This window comes from Sphaeramia orbicularis, chromosome 10, assembly GCF_902148855.1.
Source record: "Sphaeramia orbicularis chromosome 10, fSphaOr1.1, whole genome shotgun sequence".
NCBI classification, from domain to species: domain Eukaryota; kingdom Metazoa; phylum Chordata; class Actinopteri; order Kurtiformes; family Apogonidae; genus Sphaeramia; species Sphaeramia orbicularis.
In genome coordinates, this window is record NC_043966.1 from 6,138,024 (window position 1) to 6,154,278 (window position 16,255).

Below are 16,255 nucleotides of genomic sequence, written 5' to 3' on the forward strand. Positions count from 1 at the left end.
GATGTCACATTTTTCCCTTTTTTTCCAAATCCACACAAGTTTCAACTCCGTTACATTCAACCAGCACAAATATAACTCGTCATTTCCAGTTAAGTTAAATCTGGCCTCAATGGGGTGATATGTACAATCCATTCTGACCACATTTCCATAAATTTATCCTGCTTTACTTTTAATGAAAAGGACAGTTTCTCCATCACATAGATTTCACAGATTGCTTTTAACCAATTTCATTTCATTTATTTGTTTTGAGCAGAACATTTTTATTTTTATTTTTTTTTTTTTTTTACATTTTTTGTGTACAAGGAACTAATATCCAAGCAAATACGTTAATAAATAAAGATGATCAAGACAAAATAGCAATTTCCATGTACACTAGTAATAACAAAATCAATCCAATATGTACTGCTCAAAAAGGAGTGGGAAGAAGAAAACTTATTAAATCCCACCCCCATGTCACATTTATACAACATAACATATTACTTTTACTTCCTTTGCACTTTATGTATTCATCATATTTTAAACTGTTTTTAATGGTATTTTATTGTGTTCTATGGGTATTCTAATTGTATTTTATTTGTACCATTTTATTCGTTTTTCGCAATGTGTCTCCCCCTACCTCCCCCCTCTCCCCCTGTCTCTCTCTATCTCTATCGCTCTCTCTTTTCTCCTCCTTTACTCTTGCTCTTTAACCCCTACTGGTCAAGGCAGACGTCCATCCTTCAGGAGTCTGGGTCTGCTCGAGGTTTCTGCCTGTTAGCCCTATCAGCCGAAAAAATTATATTAATATTCATCTACTATAAAAATATAATAAATCAGGACAATGAATGTTTTTTTTCCAACTTTTGCTCAAAGTTTAGACCCTAATGTTAATAAAAGTACATCAAAAGTGTATTTTAGTGCAAACTTTAATGTTCAAACATGATTTTTAATCTTTGTGGGATGAAATATACGCTATTAAAAATCTCCGACACGAACAATTAATTTATGCATATCATCATCAATCCAGCCGAAAAAAAACAGGCGAGGACAAAAAATTCCAATTTCCCTTTTAGTTTGTTACAGTTTACTCAGGCATAGTAATAGATACAATATTTTAGATAATGGGAATAGATTCTGTGAGGTCTGCAAATGTCCACAGACACCAAGAACATCCATATGAACCTTATTATTGTGAAGGAATTCTTCATTTACTTTGGGTATGTCTGTTTAGGCGTTTTTCCCCTGAAAATATGGTCAGGGTTTAGGGAAGTTTTTCCTCGCCACTGTCACCAGTCACAAGTGTTTGCTGGAGGATTCTGTTGGGTTTCTGCAAATTTGATTTAATTTTGATTTGATTCGATAAAGCACTTTGTGACTCTGTCTGTGAAAAGTGCTCTATAAATAAAATTTACTTCCTTACTTCCTTACTTAATGATATAATAGCATCTGTTTAGAGTCCTAATACTGTAAATAACAGATAGAAACAGATTAGGAAAACCGAAGTGTATTACATATAGTAACTGTCTAAATGATAATCTGCATAACTTATAATACAATATATTTCAACAATAATTACAAACCAACAATGGTAAACAATGACAAGCACAAACCAACAAAGATATGAAAGAGCCAAGGATGGAATGGCCCAGCAGTTAACAATAAGCCCCGCCCTCCCTGTACTGTGACCAGACCATCCGTTTGTAAAGTTAAAACTGGAAAACTAGGCGATACCAGTCTTCAAGTTGTGGTGCCTCTAGTTGTCTTCACTTCTTTATCAGAGCTTTTTTTTCCCCTCCAATAAGTAGTACCCTCATTAAATATCTGTCTTCTTTAGTTTGAATGTTCTGTGTCATGGCCCCCATCTACAATGTCAAAGCGTCAAATAGGATTGTGGTCTTAAATATAGATTCCAAACAATTGTGAATGTTCTTCCAGAATGACTTGAGTTTTGGACATTCCCATAATAGATGGTAGTGATTAGCTACTGCTGACCCGCATAACCTCCAACAGTTAGTTCCCACCCCTTGATTGATTAAGCTGTTTCAAAGCTTTTTTTACAAACAAGACAAAAAAAACACCTAACAAATGATAAAAACCTCCTAATTTTTGCTGTTTTATTTATTTGACGTCATGTTCCAGTTCGGCTGCAAACACTCTAAACCTTTCTCACAGCAGACGTTTTGACTCGTTGGCATAAAACGAACAGGTGTAATGGCTTCTAATTCACAGTGGCTGTGTTCCACGGAGGCGCATCGGTTCCAGGGTCATGGTTTGTGCTGCTGGCTCGATGCTGGGGTTCTGGAACAGATCCCTCATTAATGTCATTGGGATCACCTGTGTTTTTCCTGCTGAGACAAGCCAAAATGTGTACGGCAAAGAGGGTCTATTGATCAGCCGATTAGCTGTGGACTGGAAGCTGAAGGTACAGTAGCTCGTTTTTATTAGAGACCAGCTGTTTTTTATGGGTCTCTGATGGTTTTACAGTGACCTTAAAAGGAATGAATGGATACATTGATGGAGTATGTGTGAAATGTATTTTAGTCACATTAATTGGCAGATTTAATCAACTACAATTTAGAAAATTTTGGGACAATTGGGAAAATTCAAATTAAAAGAGAAAACACTTATCACCTGTATTTTGATTGTAGTACGAACAGTGTATGGATGCAACATTTTTAATTTTTTATGTGATCACTTTCATCTCAAATGTAAATATAAATCCATTCCTCACATTCAGGCTGCAACACATTCAAGAAAAAGTCATCACGGGAAATTTATGGCGAATTAGCAGGTTGAAATAATGCGCATCACACAAGTCGCTTTTCTGTTGACCCTCAAATTGCACAAATATAACTTGTGCATAAAAATGTCCCTAATGGAAAAACGACAATTTTGCCAAAAGTTTCATATTTCAATTTAAAGTTTTTGCGCTGGCAAGAGGTGGTTTTTTGGGTGTGGCCCAATTGGTATATCACGCAAAACTGGAATGGAAAGACCTTTTTTCGCAACAGGAATCAGGTGAATTAAAAAACAGATGTTGACGGATGATACAGCAAGCAAAGAAGAAGAAGAAACATGTCGCGGTATGTGTGGACACACCAGGAAACCCAATAATTTTTCTTAATTTAGTACGGGATAGATGGGTAATATATGATAATAATGAATATATCTGAAAATCAACACCATATTTACCTTCGTTGCCGTGTTTATGGAATGACTTCTCGTATCCTCTGACGATAATAAATAAACAAATCATCGTATTTCTGATTTAATGGAAAAACCGACATTACACACTTCTGTTTTTTCGACATTTAGTAAATATCGGTAAAGTTTTGCGCAGATGTCCAATGGAAAAGTGACTACAGGTGATGGTCATGATTTGTGTCAGAAGTTACAGGGTCTAAGATGGGCCATGGACCACCAGTGTGAAGAACATTGTTTAAAAAATGTTTTTGTTCTTTCGTTTTTTTCCATTCTTTGTTTATTCGGAAAAGCAGCTCATACAAAACTTCCCTTTCGGGTACAATTCACTTTCCACATGTGAAATTTGAACGAAGATGCTAATCCAAGTTTTTTTGTAGAATATAGAACAAACATAAAAAGTGGGCGGGAGGAGAGGGCTTGATCCGCTTCGTCATCAACAAGATAAGACTTGTTTTAAATATTTAAATTATCTTCTCTGACATTAGTTGTCAAAGAAGGATATGACGGGATTTTGATATTTCAGCCTCTACAGTGCAGAAGAGCATGAAAATACTCAATGAATATAGATGTAGTTCAGTGTGTAAAGGGCAAGGATTCAGGTCTAAGATGAAAACTGTGATCTCTGATCCCTCAGATGACACTTCCTAGAAGCATCATTCAGCTGATAGAAGCACATGGGTCAGGATTACTGAGGAGAACCTTTGTTTGACGCTACAATGCAGAGTTATAGACACAAATGTCAGATAAACCAAAAGGAAACCTTATGTTAACTATGTCTAGAGGAACGTCTCTGAGGTTGGAGGTATCTGTGGTCGACCAAACAGTGTCCAGTTCTTTTTACGGCAGTGGTTTCCAACCTTTTTTGGCTCATGACTCCATTTTAACATCACAAATTTCTGCCAACCCCATACATTCTAAATGGAGACTTTTTTTTTTTTTTTGCTAAAATTAATTTGTTTTTGATCATGTAATAGTTTGCTAAACTCTGTTGCAAATGAACCTTAATTTTAGACGACATTTAGTCTATATAATGTACAGGGTGGGGAAGCAAAATGTACACTGAACATTTAGTTGTTTTTTCTCAGCAGGCACTACGTCAGTTGTTTTGAAACCAAAAATATATTGATGTCATAATCATACCTAACACTATTATCCATACCTTTTCAGAAACTTTTGCCCATATGAGTAATCAGGAAAGCAAACGTCAAAGAGTGTGTGATTTGCTGAATGCACTCGTCACACCAAAGGAGATTTCAAAAATAGTTGGAGTGTCCATAAAGACTGTTTATAATGGAAAGAAGAGAATGACTATGAGCAAAAGTATTACGAGAAAGTCTGGAAGATACTATTAAAGAAGAATGGGAGAAGTTGTCACCCCAATATTTGAGGAACACTTGCGCAAGTTTCAGGAAGCGTGTGAAGGCAGTTATTGAGAAAGAAGGAGGACACATAGAATAAAAACATTTTCTATTATGTACATTTTCTTGTGGCAAATAAATTCTCATGACTTTCAATAAACTAATTGGTCATACACTGTCTTTCAATCCCTGCCTCAAAATATTGTAAATTTTGCTTCCCCATCCTGTATATTATTATGGACAGAGGCAGAAAAGCGATAAGTGGTAACAAGATAAAAAACAATGAAAAATGACATGAATAAGAGTAATAAAGAAACAGGTGCCCCCACAGATCGACCAACACTCACTTGGACAAAGTGCATGAATATAAAATGCATTCAAATGATGTAGTATTTTTAATGTGATACAGGTCAGAGACACTATACTCCTTCTGATAGGGTTACAGAAAATGAAAATACTCATTGTTTGCAGGTTGATTCCAACGTGTCTAAAAGTTGTGCACGTGTTCAATGCATCTGCTTATTGACGATGACTGACAGCTGCAGCTGTTTAATCCGATCGATCAGATATCAGCTGTGGATTAATGGAGATAATACGCTGACTGTGTGAACAGGAGGATTACTCTCCACTGTAATTAGCAGACCAACCTCTGATCTACACACAGGAAGACAATAATCACAGGTTAAACCTTCAAAATAAAAGCTCCAAATACAAACATCCATCCAATGTCAACATCTGAATTTGGATAAAGTATCTTAAACTTCCTTCTCAATCCTTTAAGTGGTTTTATAAAGTTACAGGGTGATTGAATTTGTGATTAGAACCAAAATTACCATAAATATATGATTTTAGCTCCTGGAAGTTGCTGTTTTTGATGCTATTCCCAGTGAAAATGCAACTGATGTGATTCCGGCAGAAATGTTCTGAATGAAGTGCCGCATCTAAGTTTTATTCACTTCATGTTTTATCACATATTCCATTCATCTGTCTTTCGCTGCTTATTCAGGTCTGGGTTGTGGGGTAGCAGCCTAAAGAGGGATGCCCAGACCTCCCTCTCCCCAGCCAGCTGCTCCAGGGGAACTGAGGTGGTCCCAGGCCAGACGAGAGGTATAATCCCTCCAGTGTGTCCAAGGATTTCCCTATGATCTCCTCCCAGTTGGAGAGGCCTGAATCACCCCACCAGGGAAACATCCCAACCTGGTACATGAATCACCTCAGCTAGCCCCGCCCACATTCCCTCCAGAGCAGGAATCCCAGGGTCCGACCATGGAACCTGACCATTAGGATGAGCTCAATGGTAGCTGGTCTATGAACCGTGGGGTCTGGATGGGATCCTGCCCATCAGGAGTAAGTGTTCAGTGCAATGTGGTCTGATGCCAGGTTCCCAAAACTACCTCTCACATGTTACTAATGATCCATTATTACTCAAATTTACAGACATTGTGGACTATCAAACAGCTCAAATAAAGTACAAAGCTAAAAATAATCTATTAACAACAAATATAGAGAAATTATTCAGTATTCATGAGAGGGGGGGTTATAATTTAAGGGGGTAAATTAACTTTAATATTCACTTAAAATGTATAACCATAAAGGGTTTTTGTGTTTCAGTCAGCGGGGTGAGACTGTGGAACAGATTCAAAATAGAATAAGGCAATGTCCAAGCATGAAACAATTTAAAATTTAAAAAGGTACAAAGACACAATTTTTAAGAGGTACAGGGATGAGGAAGGGGTTGGGTATCACTGAGTGTTATAAAGATGTATGTGTTTGGGTCAAAACACAGTATTTGAAATTTCTCCAACAGGACATTTTAGAGACAGTCTGACAGATTAGTGTTACTAAATGACCCACATTTTTACTTTTAAATTAATTTTTGCTTTATTTGGACCATAAGGGATTATCCGAAACAAGGAGCTACTTTATATTGAAATAAATGTTGGAATGGAAATTAGTTAAAGTTTGCTCTCTGATGGGACATTACTGTGTTTTGACCCATAATAATAGAAAACCAGAAACAAAATAATTTAACAGTAAGTATCAGGCTGTCTTTTTAAGTTGTGGGTTGTTTTGTTTTTTGTTTCACTTTTTGTCTCTCCTTTTTTTTTTTTTATAAATGTCTGAAAGTATGATGAAATCAATAAAAACTTAAATGACAAAAAAAAAAAAAAAAAAACCCAAAACAATAAGTATCAGGCATTAGAGTATAGATATGTTTAGACTAGGAAGCTTATTATTGTTATTAATTATGTAAGGGGAAGGGTTGGGAGTTCACAAGTTATACTTACTCCTTTTCGAATATGTATTGTATGTCTTATGTTTAAATGGTTTATTTTTCTTCTTTTTGATATTCATATTCGAAATAAATACATCAATCAATCAATCAATCAATCAATCAAGATCCATTTAATTATCTTCTTTACTGTTTAATATCCTTACAATTAACCATTAATACATAGATGTTGTAGATGTTGTTGTGGTCCCACCCCTGAACTTCACATAATCATCTCTTCACTCTGAATCCTTCTTCTGTAGCTCCTTGAATGAAATCAGATTGTGTAAATGAAATGTAAATGAAAACGTGTTTCCTCTCTCAGGTCTGTTGTCACTTCGGGGTTCAGCAGCTGCAGCGTCGTGCTTCTTCCTGCCTGTTAATCTGTTTGCACATTTGCAGCACTAACAATGTGTTGACAACATGCTGACATCAGGCAGATGTCAGAGGCATCTGCCGACCAAAACAACACATCAACCGGCAGCCAGAGCTCGAATCGGCCGCATGAAACCAGACAGACACTCGCCAAATTATATTCAGATATATGCAATGAAATTATACTTTAATTTGACATAAAGACTTTAACTACAGTTCAGTGACAAAAACTTCTGCACCTTTAGATGAGTAAGATTTTCACACAGGACTGGAGTGTAGAGTCCTTTTACACCCCTATATTATTTTTATTCAGTATTTCAGTACTGCTTCACATTTCTACACCACACCTGTAAATATTGGCTTAAATAATAATAAAAGCTGCACGAATTGAAATTTTAGATGCATCTCTGTACCAAAAAACATTTGTTACAGCAAATTATTACAGGTTTAATTTATTTGTTCATTACATGTTGTCTACAGTTTTTGTAGAAAAATAGCTACATTTTCTTGTTATTATTTGTCTCAAAAACCCTGAATCTTTAGCTTTTTGAAATTACTAAAACTTTATTTTCTCCTCAGTCTGAATTGCAGTCTGTATTCACCTCAGTAGTTAATGTTAGTACCATTACCATTATAATTATCACCATGGTTGTTATTGGTATTGTTCATATTCTCTTGTGAGGGTCTTCGCCATCTTCTTCCTTTTTCTCCTCCCTTCACTGTCTCCTTCTCTCCTCCTTCTTTCTTCTCCTTCCCCCTGTTCCTTCATGTCAGGTCCAGCATCGAAATGTGGTTCAACAAAAGTCAAAATGAAAAATGTCAAGGGGAGCCTCATATACTTTATGAAGTTTCCCTTGGCAAAGCAAATTTATTCAGCACAAAAAGGAGCCAGACCACAATTCTGCTGTTATGATTGCTGGACAAGTTAAATAAAAAATAAATAAAAATAATGATAATAGCTGCACAAATTGAGATTTTAGATGTATCTCTGTACCAAAACCCACATTTGTTACAGGAAATTATTACAGGTTTAATTTATTTGTTCATTACATGTTGTCTTAAGTTTTTATAGAAAAATAGCTTCATTTTCTTCAATTACGGTCTCAAAAACCCTGAACCTTAAGTTTTCTGAAATTACTAAAACTTGTATTTTCTCCTCAGTCTGAATTGCAGTCTGTATCCACCTCAGTAGTGAACGTTTGATACATTTATCTCTCTACCTAATATTTACTGCTTTTTTCACCATAGTGTTTTTAGTCCATGCTAGTATAACTGAAGGTCTACTGGATTTACGTGGTTGTGATAAATAAAACACAATCGACACCGGGTGTAACTTCAGCCTAAGTCCTGTTTAACTGTTTTTTTTTTTTTTTTTTTTGGTTTTGTTTTTTTTGTTCTCTCCTTTTTCTTTACAACACCAACATACTTTACGGCAGCTCAACCGCAAGCCCCAAGGGACAAACTTCCCAAAACAAATGAGCATAGAATTGTGTGTTACATTAGCTTTACAGATACACACTGGCATGGAACAAAAACAAACCTTTTCTCACTTCTTTTCAGACAAAGAGAAAAACAACGAAGTTTTGGCTTTTTTTTTTTTTTTTTTAATTTTAAGAGAACCACTCAATATGGTGGAAAGTAACAGATAACTCCTCGTGTTTTTCAGCTGATATTTGCACCAGAAACCAGATTCAAACCTTCTTTCACCAATACATGTAAGTAATTTAAGACAGTTACTCTGAATTAAAGTAAATTATTAGTAGCGCTAGTTTTAGTTTAAGTTATTACAATTCCCGTTTTTTTCAAATACAAGTTGTTTTCTTTCCTAACAGTAGAGTTAGCTGATGTTAGCTAACCTGCTAACACCTATTGGCTAGTTAAGTGAGACTGAGAGGAAATTACAGAAAAACTTAGCGTTATTCTAAAAACATTTGAGAAAACAAATGCCTAGAGCCTCTGTTCACTTCATTAATAATAGAAAATTTAGCTAATGTACTATTTTGAGTAGCACCATTTACATAAACTACACAATAATATAATAATAATAATAATAATACATTTTATTTGTATGGTGGATTTCTTGGTACTCAAAGACACTTTACGTTTTTGTTTTTTTTAACATAAAAAAGAAGAATGTTTATTTATGTTTGAAAGGTACTGTTCACTACATACACAATAAATATACGTGTAAATGTTGTTTTCTGTTGCATAAATGGAGCCTAGCAAATTATTTCCTCTCATCCCATTTTGCTCATGTCTGTTGTGTTTGTGTTATGAAGCCAGTGTGTGACCTGCAGCAGATGGAGGTCAGCAGGGATACTGCTGGGAGATGGACCGGACCGGACCAGTGTTATGGACAAATCCACATTGAATACACTTCTACAACCAACACTTACGGAAATGTAAGTTTACAACTGAACTACACCTTCATGACAGATTAAAGTCTCTGAGTCTGATAAGTCCAGTCTTATCTACAGACTGGACAACAACAACTATGGTTTGAGTTATTTAGTAAAACTAGCGCGTTGACCACAGGTTCTAGATGTGGTAGTTTTTATGCTGGGGAGAGCTGACTTTTGGGAAAGATGTTAGGCTATACTGACATAAAATTGTTTGGTAAATCATTCTTTAAAATTTAAAGGACAATTAATATATTAATACCGACAGCTAGGGACTGAATTTAGTAAATGCATCATTCCTGTTTTTAACTCCATTTCCCATCATGCAGCATGGTACTGCAGTTCCAGTCAACCATCATGGGCATAGCAACGTCATTGTAAGGCTATTGTATTCCAAAATTACTAATATCTCCCAAAATATTGGTCCTGTCAACTTGTAGTTTTTGCTAGTCTGTTCCTTAACCAAAAATACATAAGTCTGACTAACTGCAGCAGTCAGCTCTTTCCGGATTTTGTGTGATGTCCAGCACACACACACACACACACACACACACACACACACACACACACACAGAGTCCACTTCCCTTTTAATATAGTAGATGAAGGTATAAATATCTGTGGTTTCAAATCTATATTTCTAATTCTAATTTTCTAATTTCTAACTTTAAAAACTTTTTATAGTGAAGTTCTGATGACAGGAAGTAGAATTATCATATATATGTCAGGTTTCCATTCCAGATCTGATCATGACAGTAAACATAGCGGACTGCATCTGTATTTTTGTGTGCATTTCCCCTTTAGTTTAGCCTCCAGTATGAGCCCCGGCATCCAGGTAGATGTAAATGTGGGTAATCAGCAGGCGGCTCAGGCTGAGGAGGATTTCTTCTTCTGTGATGTGAATATTAATGCCAGTGCAGGATGGGAATTGTTCCGAATGACCCCAAACTGTGGAAACGCGGCGCGCCGGAAGCTCACAGGTTCGTTAGCGGTGACTCTGCGCCGTCATTAAAAAATCCAAACGTTAAACAAGGATTAGCCGCGGCTTCATTCCCACATCCAGCCGCTGACTCTGATTTACAGCCAGACGTGTAATTAGAGGAGCAGAGAGCAGTTTGATTAAACAGAGATCAGCATGAATCCAAACACTCTGTCAGTCTGTTAACCCTCTGATCCTTCTCAGACACGCTGTACAGGTAGCTCACACATCTCTGTTTGGATGATTTAATAAAGAACACACACAGCAGAATTAACATTTAACATTTGGAGATATTTGACAGTTTTTCTGTATGAATGTCAGGTACTAATGTTCAGGGTGTGATGTAAATTTTAATACTACATAACATTTACTTACCTCTAACATGTTATCTGAACTTTCTACCCGTTACATTTTCAGAAAAGGCTTCTTTCGTTAATGCATTTACGATATCTTTATGTTGCATCTTCATGTACCATACCAACGTCAAGCCCAGTGTTGATCTAAATGGATGCAGCGATAACCAAGGTTCGTATGGGTGCTTGAAATCCTTGAAAATGCTTGAATTTCAACGTGTTTTCAAGGTCTGAAAAGTGCTTGAATTTCAGTTTAATTGCTTGCAATTATAACTCTGTGGTGTGATTTTATTTATTTGTTTTTAAAATTAACTCTGCCAGGTTAGATGACAAACCAAAGCTACTTACAGAGAGGTGATATGTCAACTGTCAACAAAGAAAATTCCCAGGTGTTCTCAGGTCGACTCCAGGTACATTTTTATCTTAATCTTTGTCTCAGTGCGAGTGTGTCTGAAGAATGCTAAGTGGCTTCCCTTTTTTGGATAAAACATTGTGTGCTCCTTTGATTTCTAAACTTTTTGCTATTATGATTATAATTTGAGATGTTTATAGCATAAAAGAATGTACATCAGTGTGATAAAATTGATAAAATAGTGAGTGTATGTATTCCTGTTGATATATATTTTACCCCAGCGATAATGTGCTGTGCTGGAAAAATTTGAAAATGACCCTTAAAAGTGCTTGAATTTAACCTTGAAAAATGTGTATGAACCCTGAATAACATAGAAATCGATCATTTGTTGAATCTATTGGTGCACATCACACATCAACCATATAAAGACGAAAACAGCACAAAAGACGGTAACTTATACATAGATGACCCAACAGGAAAAAAACAGGAAATAGAGATGAAACACATAAAATGTCCCTGTTTTGAGTTCTGTTGATGACATCGAAAACTGAACAGTGGAGTGAAGTTATTGATCATTATTTTTAGGGATTCCCCAATTGTAATATTCTATATGATACTGTATGTTACTGTATGTGGTTTTTGTTATTTATCCCCTCTTTAACCCTTAAAGACCTAGAACTATTTTTATATCATCTTTCCAATGGCTTCCATAAATTATTTATCATTATTTATTATAATATCTTCTGCAGTTTCCCTTTTTTAGTGAAAGTCAGGTATTTTCCTATATTTAATTTACTTGTCATGTAGATGTTCATTAAGTAAATGAGTACATTCAGAGGGTATTTTATCAAAACAGAGAAAACTGAAGATAAAGTTACTTTTTCAGCAGCTTTTTCTGTGTCTCCATCCACTGTCATTGATCCAACTCAATGGGTTTTACTGGTGAATCAGTGTTGTAGAAGATGGCGGTGTTTCCACGGTAACTACGGAGCCTCTGAACATCCAAATGGGTCATATCTGATGACCATGAAAAGATGACAAACTGTATTTTACACCAGTTATTTACATGTATTGATAGGATAATTGGTTCAGAAGGTGTTTAACATTTTAAATCAGTAGATGCTTTTGTTGTCGCCTGTTGCTCTTTAGGTTTTTGAGGGTGAACAAAGAAATCCTCATTATAAATATAAAAATAGTTACAATTGTGAAGACTCTTCGCCCTTATTCGTGTTATCTTTGAATAAAAACAGATTCAAACTTAGACATTTATGAAAAAAAACAAGCAATAATATAACACTGCAGGTAAATATTTGCCATTGCCGATACCAGTATTGATCAATATCAGCAAATATGAGCTGATGCAAATGTACGGTCACTATCAATATGTTGGTGCATCCTTAATTATTTTCAGTCTATTTGTAAATTGAAAGGTTTAATAGTTTTAACATTATTTTCATGTCATTATAGTTCACTTCATCCAAACTACTTTTATTTTGACAGTATTGGTTCAAATCTGGACATAAAACCAGTGGAAATGAGACAAAAATATAGCGTGTAATTCACAAAACACCCTCAAGGAGTGGAATGTACCATAAGCTGTACTGCTAGGCTGTGTCATATGCATTGATGTGAATTAGCATATTGATATATTCAGCACAAAATCTGCCCTTTTCTATGCAAATAAGCCTCGTTGCAAAAAACGTCTAATTCGCAAAAGACCTGTGCAAATTGGTAGAAGGTGTTACAAGACCAGTGCAATTAACACCTACAACAAAAGTCACCTCGGAATCACTGTTCTCACTCTTTCTCCAAATCTATGAAATTGTGAGTCTTGAATTATATTGAAGTAACGTTTAATCACATCAACCACTTAATCTTCAGTCAGATATTGGAGGGATCAAGTCGGTATAGATGTTATCTCTAAGTTTGGGTATTTAATATTAAAGGCACTCATTACATATCAATATATTCTTATTATCCTTGAACACACAACATTAATGACCGTCAAATTCGGCCTGGTCTGCTGTTTATGTAGTTACACCTGCACAGTGTGTAATAGCACAGCCTCTTTTGGAGTTCAGAGAAGCTGAGACACATCCAGCTGTGAACCCAAAGAAAACATCAGTCCAAACGTTACAGTAACAGACATTTATCAAACATATTTCAGACCTAATGTGCATTAATTGCCGAAGCCTGTTTTGACTGACATTTAGTAGATTGTCTTACGGACGAGAAATACTGTAGAAGCAGGAAAGTTTGTATTTCAGTTTGTATTTGCATATCTCTGCTTATTAAAAACACAATTTGGGAGTTTTTGCAGTTCAGTATGTACCAATCTGTAGCAGAAATACGAAGAAACACCAGAAATTCTGACACAAAACAAGAGAAAACTGCTCAACATTTCATTAGTATCAAAACCTTTGTGGATACATCCTTAAAATGGAACAAATTGTGGGTATAAATTATGTGCAATTCCCTGCAAAATTAATCAGTATAAGACATTTTTTGTAGATCTGAGCACATTTCAGAACTTGTAGTTTTTCACTTTTACCAGAGTAAATCAGTTGAACCAGTACTTCCATTTTCACAGTATGTTTTACTTATACTGGTCTAAAAAAAGTGTACACTTATATGTTATCACTTTATTTAACTTTAGATCCAATAAAGCTGGTTTTGGAGGAGTGGTGGTTGTTATACCAGCTGAAGTCGATCTTTCTTTCAGTATTTAGCTGTTTTATTAGCCCTGTTAGTCCTATGTTTGCATACACACATAGGTTTTCCTTCTGCATTTTCATAAAATATGACATCATCTACACAAACACTCAGCTGAGGTGATGTCATGAGCATCCCAAAGCATGTCATAGATCTATCTATCTATCTATCTATCTATCTATCTATCTATCTATCTATCTATCTATCTATCTATCTATCTATCTATCTGTCTGTCTGTCTGTCTGTCTGTCTGTCTGTCTGTCTGTCTGTCTATCTATCTATCTATCTATCTATCTATCTATCTATCTATCTATCTATCTATCTATCTATCTATCTATCTATCTATCTATCTATCTATCTATCTATCTATCTATCTATCTATCTAATTGTTGATGACATAATGGCGTCAAACCAAGGAGATAACAATAACAGTGCACACTCTAAAATTCCAGCGACCTGTTTCCAGTTTTTAAATGTCTTCAGCCTGGAAACAATTTGTGAAGTTAATTTCCAATGCCCTGAACAGTTGAACTTCCAGATCGAAGTGTTCTCCCGTGTTGCAGTGAGAGCTGACAGGTTTCATAAACACCGTTCACTCTAATCACACACAGATATTCAGAGCTGATTACTGATGAATGACTGACTGAACACATTTGACTCAATGTCTAAAACGCTAATACAAGCATCGCCCGTTTCCTGTCCGTGTCTCTCTCACTCGGTAATGAGAAAATCACACCGCGGACTCTGAGCGACTGCAGCAGATTTTATTCAGTGCTGATGGTGTTTTACATGTGGAGTACGAAGGTGTGGTTTCAGGATGTCACCTGTCACTTCAGCAGATGGATGATGACCTGTAAAACTGAGACTGAGAGGTGGATCTTTACTGATCAGTGTTCACTATCACACACTGGATCCATATTATATCAGGGTTTCTGCTGGTCATTAAAAAGCATTAAAAGTCATTAAATAGATTTTGTGAAAATTAAGGCCTTAAATGGTATTAAAAAGCATTAAATTCCATGTCCAGAGGCATTAAAAAATTAAATACACTTGATAAAAAAAAAGCGTTGTTCACAATTTATTTTGATTATATAAACATTTAATAATTTTGATCAGAAGTATAGTGTGATGATTGACAGGCAGAATCCTTTAATTGACTATTGTTTATGGCCGATACACCATGTCACAACACCAGATGCTTGGAATGCAACATGCTGTGAGCAGGGCTCGGCCGGTTTCTGTCCTACTACATGGGCACGGAGTAGTGCAGATCGTGCTGCTCATGGAAGTGAAAATGAAACTTGATGCTCATTTTCCTTTTTTCTACCTCCTGAAGCTTCGCAAACTTTCATTTGCCATTTGTATATATTATACATATGTATAATAAGTCTAATGCGACGGTGATGATTGTTTTGTATGAAATGTTTGGTGTGGCAGCAAGGGCCACGGCAAAACCATACCAGCGGAAACACTTTGTGTTATCTGTACGCATTATAAGCTTTTCACGTGTATCAAATACCACGCACTGAGGGTTAGGGTTAAGGGTTAGGGTTATGTGAACTGGACATCTTGGCGTAAATTGACATGCAATCAAATGCTGTTGAAAAACATGTGAAAGGTCAAAAATGCAAAGGGAATAGCATGCCAAATACCATACGAACTGGCGTGACATACAATGCAATTTTATGAGATCTGGAGTTGTATGTAGGTTTGTGGCCGAAAGTGGTCCTGCAATCCCATTCAAAATACCGTAGAGCGTGCTATCCCCTCCCCCGGACGAGGGGTGCCAAATCCAGCCAGATGAGCGTCTACTACAAGGAGCATGGCAAGCGACGAGTCCTACACCAGTATGAATACCAGGACCGGTGTCTTTACCCAGGCCCAACTCTCAGTGGCTCTTACCGGGTGGTGAGACCGCAGGAGAGCCGGGCCCGGTGAGAGCCGGCGTCAGTCTTAAAATTCTTCTCCACTTTCAGTCGTCTCCATGTTTCAAAAGCATGTCCTATACATATCCTTGTTTTGTTTCTCGCTTTGCCACGGTATTATATTATTATCACGATATTATTTGGGAATAGTAACAGGCCTTTTAGGTTTAGAAACATTAGACGTTCATGATCAGAAGTGTTCCAGCTGCAGCTCAGTGGGAACTGCCAACCTGGATGTCCAAACACAACTGACTTGGTGACTGGGAGATAGGAGGTGGGCGGGGCATCAGAACCAAACACAAAATGACAACATAAACGTTACTTGTGGGCTGACACTTAACTTTTTTAA

General features: G+C 36.3%; 1 long non-coding RNA gene across 1 annotated transcript; it reads right to left on the reverse strand.

Annotated features, from left to right (window-relative positions):
* Positions 1–635: 635 nt before the first annotated feature.
* On the reverse strand, positions 636–8,690 carry LOC115427388 (uncharacterized). The gene is made up of 3 exons (XR_003936484.1): positions 8,605–8,690; positions 7,208–7,217; positions 636–647 (listed from the first exon to the last, which is right to left on the reverse strand). It is a non-coding gene; the product is annotated as an uncharacterized LOC115427388 (long non-coding RNA).
* Positions 8,691–16,255: the final 7,565 nt, after the last annotated feature.